This window comes from Pseudorasbora parva, chromosome 14 (assembly GCF_024679245.1).
Source record: "Pseudorasbora parva isolate DD20220531a chromosome 14, ASM2467924v1, whole genome shotgun sequence".
NCBI lineage: Eukaryota > Metazoa > Chordata > Actinopteri > Cypriniformes > Gobionidae > Pseudorasbora > Pseudorasbora parva.
This window is the reverse complement of record NC_090185.1, coordinates 16,486,721-16,509,147: the sequence shown is the minus strand read 5'-3', so window position 1 is coordinate 16,509,147 and position 22,427 is coordinate 16,486,721. Positions and strand designations below refer to the sequence as shown.

Sequence of the window (22,427 nt, the reverse complement as noted above, 5' to 3'; positions counted from 1 at the left end):
CGCTGGTCTGGAGTGGCTCTCAATGTCCACAGTTGAGGAGCCCGGCACTAAAGTCACGAAAAAACATAATTAAATAAAGGCATAACAGTGAGGTTGGTCATGTCAGTGAGAGCTCACTTAAAGTGATTGGAACTGAATCTATCCCATCTGCAAAAAGAGGAGGAAATGGACAGAAACGGCTTCTGCAACAAGAGACTTTTTGGATTCATACATTTAGGATGATACATCTCCAGGGGCCTGTTCCTCGTACGTCACTATCTCAGTTAGCCGGATTTGATTGTTGACAATTTGGCTTGATCTCGGATTGTTTGGTTCGTCGAAGCTCATCCTGGACTTGCTGTCATAGCAACAGGTCCGTTAGCTTAAACCTGCTCGGGAGCTTATTTCATGTAAACAGGATTAGATGCATCTTGAGGTGCTTAAAAAATCTGTCCCAGTCACTGCTACTTTATTACAAGAGTTCATTACTGAACCAGGGGTAATAATAATTTAAAATAATAATAAATATAAAAGTTTATTTGAAAATAATATTTTAATGTTGTGTAAAATTTGTGTTTAATACTATAGACACAGCTGTTTGATTGAGAAATGTATTTGTGAATTGTGATGGAATAATTACTTTATAGATGTATTGGAAGTTTACACACATTGTGCAGCTTTTTTTTCTGTTTTTTGTTTTTGTTTTTTTTTATTGCCAGAAAAAAACATGTAAAATACAGCAAAGAAAACATATGAATACACATATACAACAAAATAAAATAAAATAAAATAAAATAAAATAAAATAAAATAACAAATGAAACAAAAACAAAAATGTCATGAAAAAGAACAATGAAACAAAAAAATGCCGGAGTATACAAACCTTGATAAATTAATCAAAAATATCTATTCTTTAAGAATATTACAAGTCTTTCTTGCTTTTTTATTCATAATATTCTTTAAACTGGTGCAATAGTCCTTAGTCTCCTGAAGAAAATGAATAAAATGTGGCTTGAATCCTGATCTTTTCTTCTTGTGTATATGAAATTTTCTCAAGATAATAAAAAGTTGTACAATAAAGGTGAAATTATTATTATCACGTTCATTGGAATATATACATAATCAAAATTATTTAATTGAAATATAACATTTGTTTTTCTTCTAATGACATTTTCAATGTCCACCCAAAAAATCATTGTGTACAAACAATCACAAAACAGATGAATAATAGATTCTTTTTCTATTGAACAAAAATCTAAATTAAACCTCTCTAATACATTTTTAGCTGGATATATACCATGTACATTTTTAAATGTAATTTCTTTTACTTCATTATTTAAGCAGTAGGCTTCACATATAAACCAAGCTTTATTCCAGTTTATATTCCTAAATACACTGTTCCACAATAAACTTTTATGAGTAGCTGTTTCCCCTGTAATAATATCCCTAATATGTTTATTGGTACAACTGTGTATCAGAATGTCAATGTCTCCTAAAACATGCTGTTTTGAACATATACTGCCTCAGAAGAATCACCTCCATACACTCTTGCAAATTGTATAACGTGTTGAGGTATGGCACCAAATAGGCTACAACACCAAACTCTTTTGGTGTAACTGGGAACCCAAATGTATCCAAAATTCACTATAAGATAATAAAATAGTTTGAATTTAAAAGTTGTTTAACACAATGTTGTTTTCATTCCAATTATTATAGAAGAGAGATCTATTATTATATTGAATGCATCTATTTTTCCAAATGTGCATTTAATCTCCGTCGTGCGTGATGACGGATATTATGGGATGGATTAATGCAGCGCAAGAGATGCAGATCATTAGATCTTGACTGTTAAGAAACTTTAATTAATATTGTCACATAACAAATCTGCTTCAAATTGAATTAAAAATGAAATTGCAACATTAAAATACAAATGTAAAGTGTGTGCAAATATTATAAAATCGTGAGTATAAATAATTAGGAATCATGTTCATCAAAACAGTGCACATTTAATTTATCTAACTTTTAAGTTGGTTTGTTCGTTTGTCTGTTTCCTTATGAAGGTCCTTATAAAGGTTCTCTTTTTTTTTCTTTGACAAGTTTTTTGCCAGGTGTCTTTTTAAATTATGTGATGTCATTACGTTGTCTTGACGCCAGCCAATCGCTGCATTGCTGATCGTGGTTTCGAGTATCGATGCATCTGCCCTGATTCAGGGAACACAGTGCAAAAATGAAATTACAACTTTGAAATAAAAATCTAAAATGTATACAAATATTATAAAATCGTGAATATAAACAATTGGGAATCATGTTAATCAAAACAGTGCACTTAATTTTTCTAACTTTTATGTTGGTTTGGTCTGTTTCCTTATAAAGGTCCAGAAATTCGTGTTTTTTCATGTTTTTTGCAGGTGGCTTTTTTAATTATGTGATGTCATTACGTTGTCTTGACGCCAGCCAATCGCGGCATTGCTGATCGTGGATGCTGCCGGTACACGATCCGTTCCACCTGCACGATCCGTTCTACGCATGCGCAAAATTACGTAGTAGAAAACGTCACGGTTTTCCTACACTATCGGTACAAATGAAACACTTGACGGCAAGGCGGCACAATTTGCGTCATATTTGTGTTACATTTAACAGCAGGTCTATTTTGATGCTTTTAAATGTAACACAAAATAAATAGCAAAGGACGTGAGTCGTTACATGAACGTATGATCAGTTTCCTCCTTACTTTGCGATTCATTGCTGGTAACGTAATTAGGCTAAACTTACTAAACTTGCCGTGTTTTGGTCTGAGGTCAGTACGTTAGTATTGTCAAAGACGGTTTGTGCCATTTTTAAAATTAATATCATAAATGAGGAAAATAATCCCTTCAATGTTCTTTTGAAGACCTTCGTCTCGTGGTATAAATATGCGCATGCGTGGAACAGACCGTGCAGTGTCGTAAATCGTTGCAAAACAGTATTTTCATTTGCGCATGCGCATTTTCTAAAGAGTTTACTACGCATGCGTAGAACGGATCGTGCAGGTGGAACGGATCGTGTACCGACAGATGCATCTGCCCTCTTCAGGGAACACAGGCACGAGCACGAGCAGTGATCTCAGATAACTTAATGCAGATATTTTACTCCAATCCGTTTGAAGAACCAAATTAGCCAGAGATCAGTTATCACGATTAAAAGATCTGGGATCTATCAAATCATCTCAGATGTATTAAGCGAGGTACGAAGAACGGGCCCCAGGTGAGAAAAACTAAGGCTAATACATAACTTTTAAAAACTAAAACTAAGTTACACAATTAGCCTAGTTATTTTTTTAGGGAGTAACACAATATTGTAATGCACTTGTAATGATACTTTTAACTTTCTACAACACTCATTACATCCCATTCCACTCAATTAGCAAGTCAAAAAGAGGCATAAACAATTAAAAACATTACAAAGTTTATCAAAAGTTATCATAAAACTCCATTGACATTACTGTTCAATTCAACACACAATTCTGATTTTTAGAATCAAGCAACAATCCATCAGTATGTTGCTATCTGATATTCAGATTATGGCAGTACGTCGATATATACATGATTGGGCAGTGAGCTGCAGCTGTGTTGCCCATCAGTGCTGACGGTCTGAGAAGACTTTATTCTTCTGTCCAAATGCTAAACGAATGATTTTTTTAAAAAAAAGCATACGTTAGCTGCTAATTCCCATTTTATGAAGATGCTTCACATTTTCACATTCAAATAATGACACTTTTTGTATTTGTTAACTGAATTATTACTATAAACAGCAATAAGACATTACTTACCTGAGGAACGTTTGCATATCTAGGAATTTTCTTAGACAGTTTACGGTTCACCCTTAATAAACCTAAAATAGCAAAATAATCGGGAAAATTATCCGTTAAATATATCACAGCAAAACTTATTTTTTTAATATAAAATTCATTTTTAAATATATTTTAGTATTTAATATAATTTAATAAATATGTCAAAAAAGCTTAAGTTTAAAAGTGATTTTCCTGATTGTGATCTTTAATATAATTTTTTTGCTCACCTATCACTGCAGCTAACAGCAGAACCACCAGCAGGCTGATCGTGAGTGTCAACCCCAGGTTTGATCTCTGATCTTGTGGTACATTTTTTTGGTCTGGCTTATTGGGACCTTGTGGTTTATAGAGAGATCATGTTTTATCTTTTACAGGTAATTTGGATAATTATTAAAAATGTTGTCATGCATCCGTGACATTTAGATTACAAAATAATTAGCATAAATTATAACATTTTGTTATTATAAGAAACATAGTTATGATTGTATAACAATATATCTGAGATATATATTTTGCAGTGACCAGTTTGGTGCAAGAAACGTCCTCTTGAGAAATTTCTTTAGAAAAGCAAAGTATCAATTGTTTTTTGGGTTATTGTTATGCAAAACAATCATTTAGATAATAATAATATTGTAATATATCACTTACCATAATACAATATATCACTTACCAGTGGTGTCCAGTCTGATACCGTCACTGATCTTTAGAGCAAAGTCTGGTTGTATACAGTAATAAGTGCCTAAATCATCAGCAGTAACATTATTAATAATTATTTGGCTTCTGCTTTCTTCTGTATATTTGTTGCGGAGACTTTCGTCGTAATATTCAGTCTTTTCAGATCCAAAGGTTCGCAGTAACATCACTGGACGAGATGATGATGGTTTTATGACAAACCATATAGCAGCTTTACATTTAAACTCACAGGCTAAAGTCACGCTCTGTCCTACAGTCACCTGTTGATCAGTCAAACCTTCTGTGTGTTGAGACCACACAAACACACCTGAACAATCAGAAAACATCATTCAGATTATCTGATCATGACAGGAACACACTGAACCACACAACATGACATGAAATAAACTTACAGAGGAGTAAAAGCAGTGCAGTCTTCATTCTGGGATCTTGTTGAATGTGTTCAGAATGATCTTGTGTGGAGGTTTATGGGCGTAACTTTACAGAAACTCTTAGAGGAAGTTCTTCTGATTCATTTAATTTTCTCTGAAGCTTGGCAGATAAAAAATTATGAAATGTACACTTACACTGACCTTTTTGGTCTTGTTGTTTACTGACCACTATTGATTGAAGTGTAAGTGATGCCATGTTTTGGGAAACTAAGGCCCAAATATACACCTGAACAATGTTTCTTCCTAAATCATTTCAAACATTATTATAGTTTTAATGAATCTAATACAAAATTAGAAAGGTTCATTTTGGAATGGGTGGAGATCATGGTTTGCGTCATGCATACCCCTGTGATCATCGAGTTCTTGTTATAGATGTTAAGAATAATTTTACAGACCAAATAAAGACACATTTTTCCTTGCAAAAGAGTTTGAGGTTTATCACATTCTGGGAAGTAGTAAAAGAAAATGAAAGGAAATGTTTATTTGTGTTAACTAATTTTGAATGGAAAGACAACATTTAATGCATATTGGTGTGTGTGTGTCCTTGTTTATATTACATTGTGGGACTGGGGACCAAATGTCCCCATAAGGATAGTAAAACGTTTCGGTTACGTATGTGACCCTCATTCCCTGAAGGAAGGGAACGGAGATGTTACGTCAGTACTGACGAAATCTGAGTTTAGCTTACAAAGCCAGCTGCCTTCAATCTCAATAAAAACGATCCAATCACATGAAAATGTCATGGGTCTGCGGAATATGCATAATGCAACTCCGCCCCACTGCGTGGGTATAAACGGCGTTGCATAGCAGTCACGCGTTTATATTACTGCTGAGGAGCCGAGGCCGACCGCCCCGACCATACCAGCGATACAGGAGATTTGGCATGGGGACGTAACGTCTCCGTTCCCTTCCTTCAGGGAACGAGGGTTACATTCGTATCCGAGACGTTCCCTTTCAGTCAGTACACTCCGAGTTACGCCAGTACACTCCGAGTTACGTCAGTACTGATGAAATGGGGGTCCCAATCTAATCACGGCACAGCGGCTGTCTTTCAGCATCCTGGGCTGACCTGTGCACCCTGCCTTGGAATTAAACTGACGAGGGACCGGCTCAGCTACCAAGGTACACTGGGAGGCATATCCCACTTGGAGAAATGCAATCACAGTGCCTACCCGTAGGGAGGACTTAGAAATACACTTATGACCCATGTATGGGCTGCATACGGAATAACCTGGAGTATTCAGCTGCAGCTGGAAAAAATTTCCAAGGCAAGACACACACTCAAGAAGACTTACCGTGGAGAATACACGTGACGGTTGGCCTGCGGGGGAAACATGCACACGGGGCTCCTAGCCTGACACGAGGGCTGAGACCATTTGTGTATGCACTCTGGTGGCAGCATCAACAGTGCTGGAGGAACTCAGGGCCTTCGGGAGGATCACCTGAACGAATAAGCGCACGTATGCACGAATGACGCAGCAATCGAAGACACCAGCGTGTGTCCAGTCACTGGCCATTGGTAGCGAGTATACGAGAGGACACAGGCTCCACTCGCAGATTATAGAATCTGGTGAATGTGTTGGGTGTCGCCCAGCCTGCAGCTCTACAAATGTCTGTCAGTGAATTGCCACGCGCTAAAGCCCAAGAGCCAGCTACGCTCCTAGTGGAGTGTGCTTTGACCTCAAGGGGGCATGGCAAACCCTTAACCTGGTAAGCCAGGACAATGGCGTCCACTATCCACTGAGACAACCACTGCTTGGAGAGAGCCTTCCCTTTCTACTTCCCTCTGTAACAGACAAAGAGCTGGTCTGAGGTCCTAAAGCACAGTGTCCTGTCTATGTAAGCACAAAGGGCACTTACTGGACAGAGCAGTGCCGAGGCCGGGTTTGCCTCCTCCAAGGGCAGCGTTTGCAGGTTCACCACCTGGCCACTGAAGGGAGTGGTAGGAACCTTGGGCACATATCCAGGCCAGGGTCTCAGGATGACGTGAGAGTTAGCTGGCTCGAATTCCAGGCACGTTCGTCAACCGAGACCGCCTACAGGTCCCCCATCCTCTTAATCGAGGCCAGAGCAACGAGGAATGCTGTCTTCATTGACAGGAACTTAAGCTCCACAGTTTGCAGAGGCTCGAAAAGGGGCCATACGCAGGGCAGTTAGGACCACTGTGAGGTTACAAGAGGATACCTGTAAAGGGCGAGGTGGCTTAAATCTTCTCGCCCCCCTGAGGAACCTGCGGAGGCCAGGGAGGTGATGTCGCAAGGAGTATGAGTTTGGAGAACCAGTTCCGGCCGGGCCAATACGGGGCGACCACTAGTACCTGCTCCCTGTCCTCCCTGATCTTGAACAGGAGCTGTGCGAGAAGGCTCACTGGGGGAAACGCATATTTGTGTGGGCCCCGCGGCCAGCTGTGCGCTAGTGCATCCGTGCCCGAAGGTTCCCTAGGTCAGGGAATAGCACCAGGAGCAATGGGAGGAGTCGTAGGAGGTCAAATAGATCTATCTGTGCATCGCCAAACTGGTCCCATTTCAGCTGAACCGCTTGGGGATTAAGTCTCCATTCCCCTGGGAGAGGCTGACACAACGACAGCTCGTCGGCCACATGGTTCAGGTCCCCGGGAATGTAAATGGAACGTAGCGACCTCAGACGCTTCTGACTCCATAACAAGAGGTAGCGGGCAAGTTGTGACATCTCGCGGGAGCGTTGACCACCCTGGCGGTTGATGTACGCTACTGTCGCTGTATTGTCTGACCGGACCAGTACGTGCCTGTACTTGAGTAGGGCTCGGAAGCAGTGCAGGGCAAGACATACGGCCAGCAACTCCGAAGAGGGGGGTGTGGCCGATGAATAATCGTCGGGTTAGCCAACGACGAAACATCTTTAAAAAGACGCGCCACGTGCAGCTCTTTTAGAGAGGAGTTTTACTCAGGCAGAGTGCTGAGATGCCAGCTCTCTCCAGCTCCGCTTCAGTAACATTCTGAAATAACACTGCCATCTAGCGATTGGGTTGTATACAGCATGTGGTTTAATTTGAACACAAAGCTACGAATCTTTAGCCTGACGTGGTCATACTTAATTCTAGTCAAAATATGAGTCTGAAACTGCTCCACTGGGCCGTGATTATGGGGCGTGTTTCAACCGAACCAGGAAAGACCTCAATTGGATAGACCTACAACCAATCAGAGCAATGAAGCAACGCATTACGCTAGTTGTCAAATGTCAACAGAGCTCAACTGCACTGTGTTGCCAAGTCTGCGTTTTTTTTCTGCGGGTTGTTTTCTATATCCGCGGGTGGAAGCGACTATTATGTGATATATAGACCCATGAGTGTGAATTTTAGCAGGCAATCTTGCCAAAATAACACAATTTACCCCCCCAGTGAAATTAAATCGCTAGTTAATACCACTAACAAGGCTAAAAATAGCCTCACACTAACACAGTAGCATAATGAGGGTCCCTACATGCAAACCGAAGCATTGAGAACTTTGTAAGTGTACAAACAGTTTAATAAGAAGATACTTTATAAACATCTTGGAAAACAGTCTCGACTCATCGAGCCACGAGTGCTCTGCTAAGTAATGAACTGTGACTTGGAATCTCATATGGTCCGTTGTTTCCGGAAGAAAACACTGAACAGAACAAAGAAAATAAATAAATAAAAATGTCCATGTTAGTACATTTCACAAACTTAATTCCTATCGACCAGCTCACTTAGAACAGCGCTCGTGGATCGATTCATCGAGACTGTTTTCCAAGATGGTGGCTGTCCTTGAACGCGTAAGGCACTATGTTTATAAAGTATCTTCTTATTAAACTGTTTGTACACTTACAAAGTTCTCAATGCTTCGGTTTGCATGTAGGGACCCTCATTATGCTACCGTGTTAGTGTAGAGGCTATTTTGAGCCTTGTTAGTGGTATTAACTAGCGATTTAATTTTACCACCCTGTGTTGACCCTGTGCCCCATAGACTAGCGTTATAAGCTTATCTGTTTTTAAAGATAAAACTCTTTACATTCGATTTTCATGAAAACGCATCCCAGAGAACGATCTACTCGGTAACCATCCGTTAATTACCCCTAGGTTCATTTCTCACCGGAGTTGTCCTTTAAAGATTTTTTGTTGTCCAGCCAAATTAATTAGGTAGGACACTGGAAATCTGCCATTTAGATGTTTTAGTAGGCCTAATGAAAATTATCTACGTACATTTTTACTCAAACGTGACTTTTGACCCCTATTTTGAAGTTACTGCACTCCGCCTTTGTATTGTCTGCAAAAATTGTCATGCCAAGGCAAAAGGCAGTAACTTCCATTTGGAAGTTATTGTTAAGACAATCCATAATTTTCTCAAAAAAAACAACAGAATTGACTTACAATATTTATCCACATGATAAAGGAGGACTTGAATGTCCCAAATATGTCAATAACTCATTTTCGACCAAAAACGAAGTTATGGCCTTTTGCCTTTGCACGGCAGTATAGGCTACACAATAATGGTGAAGACTGCTGACTAAAAATGTCATTGCGAAAGAGGCTGGCTGTTAGAGATCTGTGTCCAAGCATATTAATAGAAAGGTGAAGGGAATGAGATTGAGATTTTTAAGATTTTCCTTATTGTCAGTTATAATCATCAAAATTAAAAGAAATACATTTAAAATATATCAGTCTGTGTGTAATGGAGGAATATAATATAAACGTTTCACTTTTTGAATGGAATTAGTGAAATAAATCAACTTTTTGATGATAATTTAATTATATGACCAGCACATGTTCTCTAAGCCATTGAACATAGGCTACATCAACTGAATCAGCTTGGGAACTGATTTTACTCTTTCTTTTGAATAGCTGACCTCTTGCGGCAAAACTACATAGTGTGCCTTTAAATATTTCAGATCTGTGCTCCAAACTGCATTTGGAAAGTTGTGTTGACAAATGCACTAATACGCAAATGACTCATTTCTTGTTTGTTACATCCAGAACTCTTGGCACTACATCCCATGATTTTAGCAACTCAGAAAGAGACAAAACAAACAATTGAACATCAAAAAGTTGATTTATTTTAAAAGCAAACAATATAAAACTTGATTCATGTTTTAAATGCAGACAAATTTGTGATTAAATCATTTTTTACAGTCAGTGAGAGTCATTATTTCATTACATAATTCATTAAAATCTGTCAGAATGTTGCCATTTAAGTATGGGAGTATATGATCCTGAAGAGGAACGGCAGTGCCGTTGGTTTGAAGAGATGTTATTCTTTGTCACTCATGAAACTTCATGTCAGACCTCTAAACAAATGATAAAAGACATACATTAGCTGCTAATTTTTTTTACACTGTTAAACTTTATATTTACTTGATATATTGCTTTTGCATTAATATATTAGCATTAATAATAATAATAGCTCTCAGGTGTAAAAATGTATTGCAGTTTAACACTTACCAGTCTGATACCATCACTGATCTTTAGAGCAAAGCCTGGTTGTATACAGTAATAAGTGCCTAAATCATCAACAGTGACATTATTAATAATCATTTGGCTTCTGCTTCCCTCTGAATATTTGTTTTGGAGACTTTCGTCGTAATATTCAGCCTTTTCAGATCCAAACGTTCGCAGTAACATCACTGGACGAGATGATGATGGTTTTATGACAAACCATACTACAGCTTTTAATCTAAACTCACAGGCTAAAGTCACGCTCTGTCCTACAGTCACCTGTTGATCAGTCAAACCTTCTGTGTGTTGACACCACACAAACACACCTGAACAATCAGAAAACATTATTCAGATTATCTGATCATGACAGGAACACACTGAACCACACAACATGACATGAAATAAACTTACAGAGGAGTAAAAGCAGTGCAGTCTTCATTCTGGGATCTTGTTGAATGTGTTCAGGCTAAACTTGTGTGCAGGGTTATGTGTGTAACTTTATAGTAAATCTTAGAGGAAGTTCTTCTGCTGAGCTTCAGAAAATACTAAAAACTAAACAAATGACTCACTGAAATGATGAAAGAAAAAAATATGTGGAAATACACTGCAAAATATAATGTATTATATTACATAATACATTTCCATATATGAGAAGCTAGTTGAAATGTACTGCGTATGCATTGATCATGTATGGCTATATATTAATACATATAAAATATTTAGAAATGTAGACAAAAATAGCATTACATATTTGTTTTATCCACTTTACCAGACTACATTAATGTTTTATCCTTTACTGTGTACTTACTGTAAATTGCACAAACATGTTTCCATATTAATGTGAATGCATGTACAAGTACACACACATTCACTGAATGAGTTACAGCAGATTTCTAGTTCCCAGCATGCTTTGCATCTGGCTGTTAAAGGAATGGTAAATGTTAAAATTACAGTGCATTCGGAAAGTATTCACAGCGCTTCATTTTTTGCACATTATGTTCCAGCATTCAAAAATGGATTAACCCCCCCCCCCCCTCAAAATTCTACACACAATACCCCATAATGACAACGTGAAAGAAGTTTGTTTAAAATCTTTGCAAATGTGTATATATATATTTTACATTTTAAAAAGTTAAAATATATCACTAGTACATAAGTATTCACAGCCCTTGCTCAATTTTTTGTTGAAGCAGATTTGGCACTAATTACTTTTTTAATTTTGTTTTAGTAATGTGCTACGAGCTTGGCACACCTATTTCTGGGCAGTTTCTCCCATTATTCTTTGCAGGACCTCTCAATCTCCATCAGGTTGGATGGGAAGCATCAGTGCACAGCCATTTTAAGATCTCTCCAGAGATGTTCAATCGGGGGTTTAAGTCTGCACTGTCAGAAAAAAAGGTACAGTGCTGTCACTGGAGCGGTACCCCAAGGTACAAAACTGAAAAGGTACTAATATGTACCATTTAGGGGTTAGTAAGGTACAAAGATTTACCTTTTTACTTTTGTATTTTAGGGTACCCCCCCCCCAGTGACAGCACTAGCTTTTTTTCTGAGAGTGTGGGCTCTGGCTGGGTCACTCGAGGACATTCAGAGTTGTCCCGTAGCCACTCCTTTGTCATCTGTGTGCTTGGGGTCATTGTTCAGTTGGAAGATGAACCTTTGCCTCAGTCTGAGGTCTAGAGTGCTCTGGAGTAGGTTTTCATCAAGGATGAATTCATCAGTTCATGCTACTGAAAATCATCCCCACAGCATGATGCTGCCACCACCATGCTTCAATTTAGGAATGGTATTGGCCAGGTGATGAGCGGGACCTGGATTCCTCCAGATTCAGACCAAAGAGTTAAATCTTTATTTAATTTACCATACAGGTCTTGTTAGAGGAGTGCTGCAGATATGGTTGTTCTTCTGGAAGGTTCTCCTCTCTCCACAGAGAAATGCTGGAGCGCTGTCAGAGTGACCATCGGGTTCTTGGTCTTCTCCCTGACTAGGGCCGTTCTCCCCCAATCGCTCAGTTTGACCAGACGGCCAGCTTTAGGAAGAGTCCTGGTGTTTCCGAACTTCTTCCATTTATAGATGATGGAGGCCACTGTGGTCATTTGGATCCTCAATGCTGTAGAAATGTTTCTACGGAGGAGGTCTACAGAAAATTCCTTGGACTTCATGGCTTGGTTTGTGCTCTGACTCAAACCAGGTTTGTAAGGTCCCTCTGTTAACTGTGGGACCTTATATAGACAGGTGTGTGCCTTTCCAAATCATGTCCAATCAACTGAATTTACCGCAGGTGGACTCCAATCAAGTTGTAGAAACATCTCAAGGATGATCAGTGGAAACAGAGCATATTTGTGGTGAAATCTGTGAATTTTTATTTTTTATTTTTATACATTTGCAAAGATTTCAAACAAACATCTTTCACATTGTCATTATGGGGTATTGTTTGTAGAGTTACCATATCCCTTACCATCTCTATCGGCCAGTTCATTTGAATCACACTCAATCACTATTACTCACACTGTTAAAATTCATGTGGTAGTGGTCTATCGTCCTCCAGGTCACCTCAGTAACTTTGTGGAGGAGTTGGATGCGTAGTTTCTAGCTTACCTGAGGATGGCACTCCTCTGATTCTACTTGGTAACTTCAACATCCATCTTGATAAACACCTAGCCACAGACTTCAGCACTCTACTGACTTCATTTGACCTTAAATTAGAATCTACTATGGCTACTCACAAATCAGGTAACCAATTAGACCTCGTCAACATACGCTACGGATCCACAGACAACACTTTAGTTACTCTATTACACACCTCAGACCACTTTCTCATCACTCTTAACCTCATACTGACTCCTGACACAACACACACTCCTACACAGATTAGCTTTCGGCGTAATCTACGCTCAATCTCTCCCTCTCGCCTATCCACTATGGTTTCATCTTCACTCCCTCCACCTGCTCAGTTCTCAGCACTGGACACTAACAGTGCTACTGACACTCTTTGCTCCACTCTAACATCCTCCTTAGACAGTTTTTTCCCCCTTTCATCCAGACCAGCCCGTCTCACCCCATCTGCCCCCTGGCTGTCTGATATTCTCTGTGAACATCGCTCTGGACTCAGGACGGCAGAGAGGAAATGGCGGAAATCTAAAAACTCTACTGACCTTACCTTGCATCAGTCTCTTCTCTCTTCTTTCTCTACAAATGTCTCCACTACTAAAACAACATACTACCACAACAAAATCAACAATTGCTCTCGCACACTCTTTGAAACATTCTCCTCTCTTCTTTGTCCTCCTCCTCCCCCTCCTTCATCAACTCTTACAGCTGATGACTTTGCATCATTTTTCACAAACAAAACCTCTCTCATCAGCAACCAGTTCTCCTCACCACAAACTGACACGCACATCTCAACAACTAACACGAACATGCTTCCATCCTTCTCTCCGCTCTCCGAGGCAGATGTTTCTAAACTCATCCTTTCCAATCACCCTTTCCAACCTGTCCACTTGATCCTATACCCACTCAACTCCTTCAGGTAATTTCTTCTTCAATCACTCCTGCACTCACTCACATTGTCAACACTTCTCTTCACACGGGAACCTTTCCCACAGCATTTAAGCAGGCTCGGGTAACACCACTGTTTAAGAAACCCTCTCTGAATCCAGCACTTTTAGAAAACTACACACCAATATCCCTTCTGCCTTTAGTTGCAAAGACACTTGAGCGAGTTGTGTTTAATCAGCTCTCTATGTTTCTTGAACAGAACAACCTCCTGGACAACAACCAATCCGGCTTCAAAAGCGGCCATTCGACCGAGACTGCCTTGCTCTCTGTAACTGATGCACTGAGACTGGCAAAAGCAGCTTCCAAATCCTCATACTCATCTTGCTGGATCTGTCTGCTGCTTTTGACACAGTTAACCACCAGATCCTCCTGTCAACACTTAAGACGACGGGGATCTCAGGAACTGCTCTCCAGTGGTTCAGGTCTTACCTCTCTGGTAGGTCCTACAGGGTGTCATGGAGAGGTGTAGTGTCTAAGTCACATCATCAAGCTACTGGGGTTCCCAAGGGCTCAGTGCTTGGACCACTTCTCTTCTCCATCTACATGTCATCATTAGGCTCTGTCATTCAGAAACACGGCTTCTGCTATCACTGCTATGGTGATGACACTCAACTCTTCTTCTTATTTCAAAAAGTCAGTGTTCGTATCGCTGCCTGTCTGACAGACATTTCTGGCTGGATGAAGGAGCATCACCTTCAACTTAATCTTGCAAAGACAGAATTACTTGTTGTCTCAACCAACCCAGCACTTCATCAAAATTTCTCCATTCAGCTCGGTTCATCTACCATCACTCCATCCAGGACAGCCAGGAACCTTGGAGTTGTGATTGATGACCATTTAAACTTCACTGACCATATTACTGCAACAGCCCGGTCCTGCAGATTTGCCTTATACAACATTAGAAAGATTAGACCCTTCCTATCAGAACAGGCTGCACAACTCCTGGTTCAAGCTCTTGTTCTCTCCAGACTGGACTATTGAAATGCTCTTCTGGCTGGGCTTCCAGCATGCACTATCAAACCCTTGCGACTAATCCAGAATGCAGCGGCGAGAGTGGTCTTTAATGAGCCGAAGAGAGCACATGTCACGCCTCTCTTCATCAGACTGCACTGGTTGCCAATGGCCGCTCGCATCAAATTCAAGGCACTGGTTCTCGCCTACAAAGCAACCACCAGCTCTGCACCAATATACCTAAATCGCTTGTTCAGACTTACACACCCTCCAGAAGCTTGCGTTCTGCGAGTGAACGGCGCCTCGTGGTTCCATCCCAAAGAGGCATGAATTTAGCCTGACAAGCCAGACCCACATCAAGATGTTTGGTCTGGAAATTCACCATTGACAGGGCTCAATCCGAGGGGCTGGATAAATCGGTTGTCGTTCAAACTCCCTCTGCACGCGACAGGATAGCGCTACCACCAACCAGAGCAACGAAGGTGAAACAGAGCTTGTTGATAGATTAAACATTCGCCCTATCCGGTCAGCAAAACTCCGAACACATCATCCCTTTTTAAGAATGACTTCAGTGCTGTTCTTTGTTCTTTTCTCAGAGAAAAGCTTAACTCCAAGTCTTCCAGAGTCTCTGCAAGAGTTAAGCGAATACAGCTCAGAAGGATATTGAGAGTTGCTAGACGACACGCACGGGCAGATTATATTTGCTGCCGCTAGGGTGCGTCTAGATTTCTAGGCTAGCATGAATTCGCTCTCACGGACATTTTCCTGGACCGTTCCCACCTGGTGGAATGACCTGCCGATCTCAATTCGTGCTGCCGAGTCTGTAGCCTTTTATAAAAAAACATCTTAAGACACATCTTTTCCAATTGCACCTAACCAATAAAGACTAGCACTTAACTATCCAATAAAATGTTATGTTTGTTTGTCAAAAAAAAAAAATTGTATTGTGCTCAATTAATTGAGAATGCTTACAGCTCTTGCAGGTTGTTGGCTTTGTTTGTTTGTTGCTTCTATTGCTCTCCCCTTTTTGTAAGTCTCTTTGGATAAAAGCGTCTGCTAAATGGCTGAATGTAAATGTAGAGTTTCGAGGAAAATAATGAATTGAATCCATTTTGAAATAAGGCTGTAACGTAACGAAATGTGGAAACGTGAAGCGCTGTGAATACATTCTAGATGCATTGTGTTATTTCACATGTTTTGCTCAATATTAATATGGGGGGGGGGGGGGGTTCTGTTAGTTTTAAGTAACAGAATTATTGAATTATTTTGTCATTTAAAAGGTTTTCTGGTATGTTTGAGTTTTGGGGTTATCATTGTCCTGTAGAGTAGAGCCTGTGGTTAAGTTGATATTTTTCAATGAAAAGTGGTAATTCCATATGTATTATTCAATATTTTTTAATATATTAACACAATGTGTTATTCTGTATATTTTTAAATATACCGGTATATCATTTAATATATTTATCATTCATATAAAGCAGGGGTGGTGAACCTGGAAATAAAGGAGTTGGGTGATTCATTTAACCTAAACAATTGTGTAACCACCACATGACCTTGATTTGAAATCTAGATGCTGTTTTCACTTCTGTTTTGTTTATTTTTGGCCCACCATATTTCATCAACTTTTTACTTTTTAAAAATGTGCTGCATATTTTGCCACATTTGGTTTATTTCCTCTTATTAATTTCTTCTGTTAATTTATACCAACAAAACAAATATTTATGGGTTAAATTCTCTTTGGATTTGTAATAATTATGTTTGTGATATCTGTCAGTGTTATGTTTGGTTTGGGTTAGTCATCTAAACTAAATTAAAAAAGCATAATTTGTTAATTTTACAGAAGACCATGAACAGTTTTAAAAGAAAGAATCCCAATGTGTTGACCTGCTAAAAAAAGAGGTTTGATGAAATATTATCTGGAAGGAAAATAACAAAATAAAAACAAAAATAAAGTTGCCAACTTGCAACCATAGTTGGCTAACAATGCTTTTGGGAAACGCACCCCACGCGGTTACACAATTGTTTAGGATAAATGAATCACCCAAACCCTTTATTTCCAGGCAGTACTTTATGGAAATGAATGCATCACTTTTCCTAAAAGGAAAATTGACTTGGACTGAACCGAATACTTATCTTAACAATACGATATCATAACTTATTCAACAACAACACAATAAAACACAATAAAAACTATACCTTATTGTCACAAACTGAGCAAAAATGCTATATAAATAAACAAAATGTCTTATATAATTGCTCTTATATAATTGCTCTTTAATTGATCTAGCCCACTGCAGTGCAACAAGTGTCTGCCGCCAAGCGAACGCACAGAGTAACATTATAACATAACCTTCAACACACTCAAATGTACCTAATATGATAAAACAGAGCCGCATTACCCCACATACACATGAGTGGAAGAAGCGAAAGCGGACATCTATGGCATAATAAAAGCTCTGTGAAATTAAGCCGTCATCAAGGTATGCCTTTGTTTTTAATAAGTGGCGAAAAATGACATATTGTGGCTTTAAGCTGACTGTCTATAAGCTCTGGAATGAGTCAAGACAGCCATCATTACAAGAAATGTATTTCATAGCGAGAGGTTTTAAAAAGCAAACAAGCAAAAATAAAACCTCTGGCTACTTCATTGCACACTTTATGCATTATTAATAATTGTGTCATGACTGGAACAGTTCCAGCTTGTTTTGCAGTTACAGGCGCCAAAACATGTCATCATGTAAAAATTGCATAAGAAGTTTTCAGTTTTTAGAAATTGGTGTTAAGTAGTGTTAGTTAGTTTTGACAAATGCAATTCAATGTACAGATGTCACATGGGGCAAAATATGTTAATATTTTAAAACAAACACTATGCAAACATACTAGTTTTATAATTTTCCAGCATATTTTACAAAGTTTAACCCTTTCCAGTGTATAATTCTGAGATCCATATTTTCACACTGAGGACAATGTTTTCCTCTTTTGTAAAAAGTTGATGTCCCTAAGTTGATGTATCTCAATAAACAGTAATTTGCTGGAAAGGGTTCAAATATGTTTTCAAATATATATTCGAAGTAGAAAGAAAGTCTCAAGGGTTTGGAATAACATGAGGGTGAGGAATTGATGACAAACAATATTTTGTAACTGTTCATTTTTGGGTGAACTAACCTAAGTCGGGTGAGTCATTTGTTTAGTTTTTTGTATTTTCTGAAGCTCAGCAGAAGAACTTCCTCTAAGATTTACTATAAAGTTACACACATAAACCTTCACACAAGATCAGCCTGAACACATTCAACAAGATCCCAGAATGAAGACTGCACTGCGTTTACTCCTCTGTAAGTTTATTTCATGTCATGTTGTGTGATTGAATGTGTTCCTGTCATGATCTGATAATCTGAATGATGTTTTCTGATTGTTCAGGTGTGTTTGTGTGGTGTCAACACACAGAAGGTTTGACTGATCAACAGGTGACTGTAGGACAGAGCGTGACTTTAGCCTGTGAGTTTAAATGTAAAGCTGCTATATGGTTTGTCATAAAACCATCATCATCTCGTCCAGTGATGTTACTACGAACGTTTGGATCTGAAAAGGCTGAATATTACGACGAAAGTCTCCGCAACAAATATACAGAAGGAAGCAGAAGCCAAATGATTATTAATAATGTCACTGCTGATGATTTAGGAACTTATTACTGTATAAAAGCCGGCTTTGCTCTAAAGATCAGTGACGGTATCAGACTGGACACCACTGGTAAGTGTTAAACTGCAATACATTTATACAACTGAGATGTATATATTATTATTTAATCAACATTATTTTTCTAATGTTGTTATAAAATGTATATTTTTAGATAAAGTTATTTTTAAACTTGAAAAAAATAATGAATGTGCAAATGTGAAGCGTCTTTATAAATGATGACAAAGCGGGGTGAGCAGGACCTGAGGTGAAAGGTTACATGTTATAATGTATGTCTTTTATGATTAGTTTAGAGGTCTGACGTGAAGTTTCCTGAGCGTGACAGAAGAATGACGTCTCTTCAGACCGACGGCACTGCTGTTCCTCTTCAGGATCCGCTGACTGATCATCAATATCTAGAATTACTGCCATACTCTGCATATGAAATCAAGTAATATACTGACAGATTGATTGCTGATTATTCTAATGATTGAATTGTGTGCTAAATGAACAAATTTGACTCTCAAGGACTTTAAAACATTTGAATTTATTTGCTCTTTTTCTGTTTGTAATAAAATGACTAAACCTGTCTGCATTTAAACTATCAAACAAGTTTTATAATAACGATTGCTTTCATAATAAACCAACTTTGTAATGTTTCTGACTGTTTGTTTGTCTCTCTCTGAGTTACACAGATCATGAGATGTAGTGGCAGTAATTAGTCCACTCGGCTCTCCTGATTGGTCATTTGAAAATTAAAGGCATATCTGGATGAAACAGACAAGAATGATAAAACTTTTTTGTCAGAAATTACAGTTGAAATTGGTCAACCAGCTTCATTTAAGAGTCATCTGAATATGACGGCTCTTTCCAAATGCAGTTTCTCCAACATAGATCTTAAATATTAATAGACAATAAAAATAGACAATAAATAGGTTGGACAGATCAATATCTTCTATCTACATCTTAAGTAAGTGTTTTGCGAGAGCCTTCATTCTTTGACTTCAATCTTTGGTTTTTCATATAAACATACACTGATGTAAAATGGCAAAAGGGGGATATAGATTAAAAACACAACAAAAATACTATGTGAAAATTATTTTATTATTAATTAATTAATTAATTATTTACTTTGCCCTTTAACAGATTGTCTGTTTATAGTAAATGCAAATACAATTCTATTTAGCTCTGCCCAAAAATGCCTGATTGGGCCACACACAATTAAAAATGCAAGCACTTCAAATGTGTCCAGTGGTGTAGTCAGTAGAATGTACTCACCTAAAGGATTATAAGGAACACCATACTAATACTGTGTTTGACCCCTTTCGCCTTCAGAGCTGCCTTAATTCTACGTGGCATTGATTCAACAAGGTGCTGAAAGCATTCTTTAGAAATGTTGGCTCATATTGATAGGATAGCATCTTGCAGTTGATGGAGATTTGTGGGATGCACATCCAGGGCACGAAGCTCCCGTTCCACCACATCCCAAAGATGCTCTATTGGGTTGAGATCTGGTGACTTTGGGGGCCATTTTAGAACAGGGAACTCATTGTTCAAGAAGCCAATTTGAAATGATTCGAGCTTTGTGACATGGTGCATTATTCTGCTGGAAGTAGCCATCAGAGGATGGGTACATGGTGTTCATAAAGGGATGGACATTATCAGAAACAATGCTCAGGTAGGCTGTGGGATTTAATTGATGCCCAATTGGCACTAAGGGGCCTAAAGTGTGCCAAGAAAACATCCCCCACACCATTACACCACCGCACAGTGGTAACACGGCATGATGGATACATGCTTCCTGCTGCTGATCAACCTTATGGAGATGCAGATTTCATTTTACAACAGGACTTGGCACCTGCACACAGTGCCAAACCAACCAGTACCTGGTTTAAAGACCATGGTATCCCTGTTCTTAATTGGCCAGCAAACTCTCCTTAACCCCATAGAAAATCTATGGGGCATTGTGAAGAGGAAGATGCGATATGCCAGACCCAACAATGCAGAAGAGCTGAAGGCCACTATCAGAGCAACCTGGGCTCTCATAACACCTAAGCAGCATGCCGCACAGACTGATCGACTCCATGCCATGCCGCATTTCTGCAGCAATTCAGGCAAAAGAAGCCCCAACTAAGTATTGAGTGCTGTACATGCTCATACTTTTCATGTCCATACTTTTCAGTTGGCCAAGATTCAGTTGGCCTTTCTTTGTATTGGTAATTTTCTAATTTTCTGAGATTGAATTTGGGATTTTCCATAGTTGTCAGTTATAATGATCAAAATTAAAATAAACATTTTAAATATATCAATCTGTGTGTAATGATGGAATATAATATAAAAGTTTCATTTTTTTTGAATGGAATTAGTGGAATAAATCAACCTTTTGATGATATTCTAATTATATGACCAGCACATGTTCTCTAAGCCATTGAGCATAGGCTACATCAGTTGCACACTTGTTATTGCGGTTAATTGTGGGATTTAATGAGGGCTCTCAATAACATTTAATGGTTTTGGACACTGTCACCTCAAAATGGGGGCGATTTCGGATACAGCCCTTGTTTCTATAGCTACATATGATTGATAACCCTCACCTATTAGCCTCTCTGTAGCCTGTGTATTTAATATTTATACCCCAGTGTTTCTCTTGTTCAGTACCTGATGTTGTCCTAAGTGGATTATATGTTTTCAGTTCTGCATTTAATAAAAATGTTTGTTAATAAACCTTTTCCAGTATTGTCCTTACCAGTGCATGAATTTGTTTATTGATTCACAAGCTCAGCAGCTAGGAAACTGTTTTTATTTATTTATTTTTATTATAGAACAAACAAAACAACATTACATAAAACAGGCACCAATATATGTAACTCCTCCAATATGAAAAAAAGAAACAACAACAACAAAAAAAAAAAAACATTCAAAAGATAGCCTACTAAAGATTCATAACATAACAAGTGACTTAAGCCTAGTTCAGACTGCACGATTTTCAAACTCGTCGGGTCACTGCTCTATTCACACTGCATGACTATCTGGGTTATTATTCAGTCACTGCTGTGTTCACACTGCACGATGGTTTGACGACAGAGGAGTTCACACTGTATGACTGAACAAGAGGAACAATCGCCGACAACTCTCTCTCTCTCCGGTGCTCAAACTACGTTTCCCAAACACACGTGCGATGTGACAAGTAAACAACGCGAGATCACACGTGCGTCTGACCGGAGTTCTCGCGCGAGACTTGGAATTGTTATTAAAAATGATAAACTGCACAAAGTTTGCTTCAAATTGTATGTGCGCTGATTTGTGGAGAAAAAGAAAAAAGATAATGGCGGAAGAAATTGTTGGAGAGACAGAGGGAGCCAGGATTGTGTTCTGCAAAGACAGTTTGAGGTAAATAAATAATTATTTAATGTGCTGCTGCTGTGGCTGGATGTGCAAATGTTTGGGCTTTGTTTCTGTTTGATAGAATTGTAAATATATCTATTAAAATACTGATATTCTGCTCTATAACTCCTCCCTGAACGTCCTGCTGCCCTGTATCTCACTCTTTCATTGGCTGTCGGTCATCGCCGATGTAATTTTCAGTCAGAACGCTGTTCACACAGCAGGAGTTTGAATCGCCGACAGGTCCAGATATTTAGCATGCCAAATATCTCACCGGCGTCGGCGACTCGTCGGCGATTCTCTCTGATCGCGTCTTTGATTATTCACACTGCGTGATTGTCACTCGCGTGCACGAGCACCGATTTGCCCGTGATCTCGGGCATTTGTCGGCGATTTCGCAAAACCTGTCGGCGACTCAAAATCGGGGCAAAAATCGGGCAGTGTGAACTAGGCTTTAACAGTTCATTACAGAAAGCCTTATACGAAATGAGGCGTTTTGA

At 38.9% G+C, this 22,427-nt stretch overlaps 2 long non-coding RNA genes across 2 annotated transcripts; one reads left to right on the top strand and one right to left on the bottom strand.

The window, feature by feature from the left end:
• Window positions 1-9,979: 9,979 nt before the first annotated feature.
• LOC137039460 (uncharacterized) lies at window positions 9,980-10,830 on the bottom strand. The gene is made up of 3 exons (XR_010897657.1): window positions 10,774-10,830; window positions 10,369-10,688; window positions 9,980-10,214 (listed from the first exon to the last, which is right to left on the bottom strand). It is a non-coding gene; the product is annotated as an uncharacterized lncRNA (long non-coding RNA).
• A 7,201-nt stretch (window positions 10,831-18,031) lies between these two features.
• LOC137039459 (uncharacterized) lies at window positions 18,032-19,181 on the top strand. Its single transcript, XR_010897656.1, has 3 exons — window positions 18,032-18,203; window positions 18,289-18,618; window positions 18,853-19,181. It is a non-coding gene; the product is annotated as an uncharacterized lncRNA (long non-coding RNA).
• The last annotated feature ends 3,246 nt before the right edge of the window (window positions 19,182-22,427 follow it).